This window comes from Sapajus apella, unplaced genomic scaffold, assembly GCF_009761245.1.
Source record: "Sapajus apella isolate SASKATOON/1434 unplaced genomic scaffold, GSC_monkey_1.0 scaffold18, whole genome shotgun sequence".
NCBI classification, from domain to species: domain Eukaryota; kingdom Metazoa; phylum Chordata; class Mammalia; order Primates; family Cebidae; genus Sapajus; species Sapajus apella.
In genome coordinates this window covers 16,046,047-16,053,801 of record NW_022436958.1, presented here as the reverse complement: position 1 = coordinate 16,053,801, position 7,755 = coordinate 16,046,047, and positions in this window count along the sequence as shown.

The window sequence follows — 7,755 nt, the reverse complement described above, 5'->3', positions numbered from 1 at the left end:
CCAGCTACTCAGAAGGCTGAGGCACGAGAATCACTGGAACCCTGCAGTGAGCTCTGCACTCCAAAATAAAAAAAAAAAAGACAGCCAAGCCATTAATGATTTATTACTGTTAAGATTTGTTCTTACCTACCTTTCTGGGGAATACGTTTAAAAAATTTTGTTGTTGTTGCAATTGTTGTTATTGCTGTTAGCATTTTTTTAAAGAGTCAAAATTCACTACAATTCTCTCATTTCTGAGCATGCATAAAAACATATTAAATACAGATGTTTTTCCTCATTTACAACATCAATAATTCCAAAGATATTCAAAGGGCTTTTTATTATATTCTAAAGGTGAGACATTTACAAACATTCATCTAGGTAGAACAGATAGTGAGGCTGAAGTATGTTGTGCTGACTCAAATTGGCTGTAATAATTGGTACCAGGAGAGATTGTAAGTAAAATATGTAACTGTAACGCAATAGAAAATCTTACAGAGCGTTGTCTATTCAGTAGTGCTTATTTCAAAGTGCCATGCTGGGAGAGGAATTCTTTACTATCATGAGTTATAAGCAATGAGGTGAAACAAAATGGGAAAATGTAGGGAGCCTATCTGACTTCCTAGTAGTGAGAGTTATTTAATAGTAAGGTATTCTGCCAGGAAAAAGAAATCCATATTAAGTGAAGCATTGAACACAAGCCTGGACAATGCACTAGAAACTGTACACTGAAATCCTCCCCAGACAATGGGGAAATTAAAGGAAAACCAAACTTCACGCACCCTCAGTACCTGATGGCCCCATTTCACCCTGTTTCAGCATTCACGCCATTTCAGAATTTTAGGACTGAATGTTCCTAAGGCGATCATTTCTTCCTATACATAGTTCAGCACAAGAAACTGTTATATCTTACAAAAATTAATTATAAAATTGCTCCATACCACAGTGAGGATGGAGGTGATAGAAAACATTCAGACAGACTGTGATGAATCTCGGGGCTTGGCCATTGTTAGGCTCCACCTCATTTCTCTCTGCCTTTGTCCTCCAGATTTTGGTAACTTGGTTCACAATTTGCTTAGGCCTTGTCTCAGTCCTTAAACAAATTTAAAAAAGATCCTGTCCCCCTCTACTTCTTTCCTGCCCCCAAACTGTTAGTACTTACTATTATTAAGTTTAGGCCAGGCACAGTGGCTCATGCCTGTTATCCCAGCACTTTGGGAGGCGGAAGGGGTGGATCACCTGAGATCGGGAGTTCTAGACCAGCCTGACCAATATGGAGAAACCCTGTCTCTACCAAAAATACAAAATTAGCCAGGTGTGGTGGCACATGCCTGTAATCCCAGCTACTCGGAAGGCTGAGGCAGGAGAATTGCTTGAACCTGGGAGGCGGAAGTTGCGGTGAGCTGAGATTGCACCATTGCACTCCAGCCTGGGCAACAAGAGTGAAACTCTGTCTCAAAAAACAAACAAACAAACAAACAAAAATTAAGTTTATTATCAGCCTTGGGTTCTAGAGGCTCAGTCATTACTGTTATAGCTGTTGGTTCCTTTTCCAGCATCTGAGATTGCTGCTTACTATTTCTTATGGCCATAAGTACAACCATTGATTGTGCATGCCTTATGCCCAAGTCCCCAGCAATGACAACTACCTTTGCTGACATCTCCTACTGTTATCACCCATGGCCCCAGGGCTTTGTACTCATGGGATAAGATGCCAAAAACAGAACCCTTTCCCCAAAAACAGAACCCTATCCCAGTTCCCTTCTTAAAAGAGAATATACTATTTCTTTGCAAGAACGCCACCTTAATACAAGAGTGAGGGTCTATTAGGGTACATTTATGAACATCAAGGTCCAAGTTTGTCCAAATACGCAAGATCTTAGTGGTCCTTGGTCTTAGATTTATTTGCCCAATTTCCTCAATCCAAGCTTTTTCAGATCTGGGTTCTATATTGTCTTACTGCCCAACAAATCTACTTTCTCTTCCTAATTCCATTTTATGTCTCTGCTCTACATTCACCCAGACACTGAAGAAATAGGGGCCCTACAAAGTTCTTAAGGTGCTATCAAGATCTTGGGAACACTTTGCTCAAGATCTTTTATACCGTCAGATCCTACCTTGGCTCCAGTCTTGCAAGACTCTGCTCATTTCTAACTCTGACTCATCCCTTTCTTTGATTCTCCTTTTAATGTGTTGCATCCTTCTCATTTGGATGCCCAGAACCCACCTGTCTTTCACTGGCACCTAACCTCTCCTAGCTGTATAGAGCATGACTGCCAAAGTAGCATATAGTTTACAGCACAGAAATTTCCAAACAAGGAGTATTCAGTATGTCACATGCAAGCTGGAGAGCTGGATCGGAGGAAAGCATTCCCAAAATAAACACATTTCACTTAGGCCTAGAATGTCTGGTATGAACCGGAGCTAATATAATTAAATTTGTCCAAAATGTAGGTGCTCAAGAAGAAAAAATGCAAATGACCATTTACTAGAGTGGTGAAATCAAACAGAATGCTAATGTACAGGTGGGGATGAGAGGATATAAGTGCTTTCATAAATGATTAATAGAAATGTAAAGCAGTACACATTTGGGAGAAAGTAATTTGGCAATATCTACTGTAATTTAAAAGGCACATACCTTTGACCTAACAATCCCACTTTAACAAACACTTATTAAGTGCCTCATCTGTGTTAAAAAGCAGAAAAACCAGCCACGTGCGGTGGTTCACGCCTATAATCCCAGCACTTTGGGAGGCAGAGGTGGGCAGATCACGAGGTCAAGAGATCGAGACCATCCTGACCAACATGGTGAAACCCCATCCCTATTAAAAAAAAATACAAAAATTAGCTGGGCATGGTGGCACATGCCTGTAGTCCCAGCTACTCATGAGGCTGAGGCAGGAGAATTGCTTGAACCCAGTAGGCAGAGGTTGCAGTGAGCCAAGATCATGATACTGCATTCCAGCCTGGGCAACAGAGCAAGACTGTCTCAAAAACAAAAAACAAAACAAAACAAAAACACCATATTGAGGCCGGGCGCGGTGGCTCAAGCCTGTAATCCCAGCACTTTGGGAGGCCGAGGCGGGTGGATCACGAGGTCAAGAGATCGAGACCATCCTGGTCAACACGGTGAAACCCCGTCTCTACTAAAACTATAAAAAAATTAGCTGGGCATGGTGGCGCGTGCCTGTAATCCCAGCTACTCAGGAGGCTGAGGCAGGAGAATTGCCTGAACCCAGGAGGCGGAGGTTGCGGTGAGCCGAGATCGCGCCATTGCACTCCAGCCTGGGTAACAAGAGCGAAACTCCGTCTCAAAAAAAAAAAAAAAAAAAACAAAAAAAAAACAACAAAAAAAAACCACCATATTGAGCAAGGAGATCGGTCCAGACCCTCATGGAGCCAGTTTTCATGAAGGAGATAGAAAAATGAATCAAATCATCAAAGAGATTGATGTTACTAAACTACAATGTGTTGTATTTTATGAAGGAAAGGTGCATAATACACACACATGAGAGGACTGATCAAGTCTGCAGAGTGAGGAAAGACTTCCTGGGGAAGTAAGATCAAAGAATGAGTAGGAATAATCAGAGAAAAAGGGAAGAATGTAGGAATAAAGTGGGTGAAAAGGAGGGGAAACATTCCAGACAGAAAGAACAGTGTATAGAAACATTTCCTCAATCTGTTCGTTTCTCACCACATCCACCTATTACACAGGTCCAGCAAGCCAAGCTTATTCCCATATGAGAGTTGAGAGTCTTTTGCATTTTCTGTTCCTTTTGTCTGAATGCTCTTCCCCATCATCTCTGCATGTCTGGCTATAGATGGAAATTCCATTAGGGTAGAGAAGAGTGAGTGACAGAGCTCAACTAAGAAGATATTACAATGGTGAGCAACCGTAACAGCATGACTTAGTTGGGTAGCAGTGGAGATGGGGAAAGTGGATGGACTAAATAAATAAATATTTAGGAGGTAAAACTATGCTGGGTGATTAATTTTATAAGGGTATTTATTTCTGCTTGTACAACTGTTTGAATGGCAATACCACTCACTATGATAGAAATACTGGGTTTGATGGAATTATGAGTAAGGTTTTAGATATAATGAGTTTGTGGCAGTAGGATTTATGGGTCAGGGGTCATGAAGAGAGGTGTGAAGTAGAAAAATAAATCAAAAGTAATTTAAAAAGTTTATAAATGTGTTTCACTCTTCATGGTTGTAGAATCCAGAGTCTTGGATTATGTATTAGTCTGTTCTATGCTGCTAATAAAGACATATCTGAGACTAGGTAATTTATAAAGAAAAAGAGGTTTCATAGACTCACAGTTCCACAATCATGGCAGAAGGCGAAGGAGGAGCAAAGCCACGTCTTACATGGCACTGGGCAAGACAGCATGTGTGGGGGAACTGTCCTTTATAAAACCATCAGATCTCATGAGATTTATTCACTATCATAAGAACAGCATGGGAAAACCCACCCCCATTATTTAATTACCTACCACTGGGTCCCTCCCACAACCCGTGCAGATTATGGGAGCTACATTTCAAGATGAGATTTGGGTGGGGACACAGCCAAAGTATATCAGTCTAGGATGAAGACATAAATATCTGTACCAATCTAGTTTACATGGTAACTGAAGCCTCAGGCATTGATGAGGTTGTCTAGAGACAGAATATAACATGCAAAGAGAAGAGTGCCAAGACAAAACTGGAGGAGGTTGTGTTGTGGAAGAGGTGGGAGCAAAGTAGACGGAGAAGCAGCAGCACAAGTGGTATGAAGAAAAGCAGAGGATTCCAAGGAACAGAGAGGATGTTCAAGTATGTGTTAATGATAAGAAATGTCCCATTGGCTTTAACATGCTGATTATGGTGACCTTAGCAAGAACTGGGTCTCTGGAGAAATCTATCTTACGTAAATATTACCACAAGCACATAAAGCCACATAATGCTCCCTGAAACAGTGTTTTCAGCAGCATGAAAGAAGAAAAAATAGGCCAGGTGTGGTGGCTCACAACTGTAATCCCAGCATTTTGGGAGGCTGAGGCAGAAGGATTGCTTAAGCTCAGGAGTTCCAGACCAACTGAGCAATATGGTAAAACTGTCTCTACAAAAAATACAACATTAGCTGGGCAGGTTGATGCATGCCTGTAGTCCCAGCTACTAAGGAGGTCGAGGTAGGAGAATCACTTGGGCCCAGGAGGTCAAGACTGCAGTGAGCTGTGATCGTGCCACCGCATTCCAGCTTGGGTAACAGAGCAAAGACCCCATTTGAAAAAAAAAAAAGAAAGAAAAAAAGAAATGAAAAAGGAAACAAAAAAAAAAGGAAAGAAATCTACCTAAAACTATTTAAATATCAATGGAGGATGCCCATGTAAATCGCAATACAGCCACATAGTGGGTTGTAATGCAGTCACTGAAAGTGAGGAAATCTATGTATGATGATACAGAAAGATGTTCAGATGCATAAGGGGAAAAAGCATGTCACAGATTAGTATAGATAGCCTGATCAATTTTTGTAAAAACTGTATAGATTGATTGATATAGCTGTGTAAATGGAAAAAATTGAAAAGAATTTGTGCTGGGCACAGTGGCTCACACCTGTAATCCCAGCACTTTGGGAGGCCGAGGCAGGCAGATCACCTGAGGCTAGGAGTTCGAGACCAGCCTGACCAACATGGAGAAACCCTGTCTCTACTAAAAATACAAAATTAGCCAGGCGTGGTGGTACATGCCTGTAATCCCAGCTACTCAGGAGGCTGAGGTAGGAGAATCGCTTGAACCCAGGAGGTGGAGATTGCAGTGAGCCAAGATCATGCTACTGCACTGCAGCCTGGGTGACAGAGTGAGACTCCGTCTAAAAAAAAATATATAAGAAAAGAATTTGTATGTACCAAATTTTTTTAACAGTGGGTTCTTCTTGAGAATACTGCTAAATGATGAGAGGAGGACAGAGAGGGATGAAACCTAAATGGTGAGATTATAGACACTTTAACTTTCTTTGTGCCTCAAACTAAAAAACAAAGATCAGTCATGTGCTAAATCTCCCTTTTACTTTGTGGTGCAAAAACTGTATCAGAACCTAACCAAATATAAGAGCTGAAGGAATAAAATAACTTCAGAAATATGTCAGGCAAATGCATAATGTCACAGCAGGCCAGGAAAGTTCAACTGGCACATTCACCAATTGGAACTCTTTTGATATACAAAATAATTATTTCAAGATTTTAAGCTAGACCTACTCAAAGTGGTAGCATTCCTTAAGAAATACTTTTATATCTAATTTGAATTCCCACATTTTGTACATAGTTAACAGGGATCTATGCTCACTAAGCATTTCTTGGATTAATAGTTTTGTTTAAATTTTTTAATTGATGAATAAATTCTAATTTAAAGCAAGTGTTGTTGAAAAATAGTCCAGGATTCATGGGCCTATTAATTTTTCTTTACTTTGGCAGATTTGTAGTGTGTGTATCTGTGTGTTTTGGGGAGGACATATATACATACAAATATATATTATATATTGACATTTGTGTATATATAAAAATAATATTTATTCTTCCCTGTTGGGGACTGCAGTATGTTGATATCATGTGCAAACTGAGACTGTTTTTAAAAAATCTTTATACACATATATCTACAAAGTTATATAAGGAATTATAAGTTGATTAGTATATATATTATTAACAAACAGAATCCTCAACATTTGCTTACTCATACAAAAATAGAATCATCTCATCTATTTTAATATTTTTATCCATTAAAGTTCTTACCATTTTATAAATACGTTACCAAATACACATCATAAAATTTAAGCAGATATGATATACAAGATATTTTAAGAAGATTTTTTGTTTTTGTTTTTGTTTTGTCACCCAGGCTGGAGTGCAATGGTATGATCTTGGCTCATTGCAATTTTCGCTTCTCAGGTTCAAGCAATTCTCCTGCCTCAGCCTCTCAAGTAGCTAGGATTAAAGGTGCCTGCAAGCAGGCCTGGGTAATTTTTGTATTTTTAGTAGAGACGGGATTTCACCACGTTGGCCAGGCTGGTCTCAAACTCATGACCTCAGGAGATCCACCCACCTCAGTCTCCCAAAGTGCTAGGATTACAGGCATGAGCCACGGTGCCTGGCCTAAGAAGTTTCTTATAACACTTAATCACCTTACATTTAATTTTATAAATAGAAATGTCACTAATTGCATATTGTTGTTTGCCAATTTAATTAATTTACTTGGGAGGTTAAGATGGAAGGATGGTTTGAGCCTAGGTATTTGAGACCAGCCTAGATAACATAGCAAGAACCCACCTCAAAAAAACAAACAAACAAAAATCCCACCAGCTTGAATGAATTACAGAACATTCTTAAAATTATAGGAAGGCATTTAACATATGTAAAAAATATGTTTTCCACAATTGCTTTTAGTCTCATAAGTGGATCAAGTTAATAAAATGTATAAAACAGCCTTGATCAAAGTCTGCTGAATTTGCATACTTTGTAATTTAAGAGTAACTTATTAACTTGATTCTCTTTCCATAGGTAAATTAAAGCATCTACAACCTGAAACAAACGGATGTAAGAAAGAACTTTAAGGGCAAAGAAGTTTAAGAATACTTTTTCCTGTCTATGTATAATTCATTAAGATTCCATCCTTCTCTGTCATGTAACACTCATACTTTAGATATAAATTATTATTTATAATCCTAAAATACATAAAAAACACACAAAGGGTAATTGGATTTTTAAAACACAAAAGGAAATATTGATTTCTAATAAGAATCAT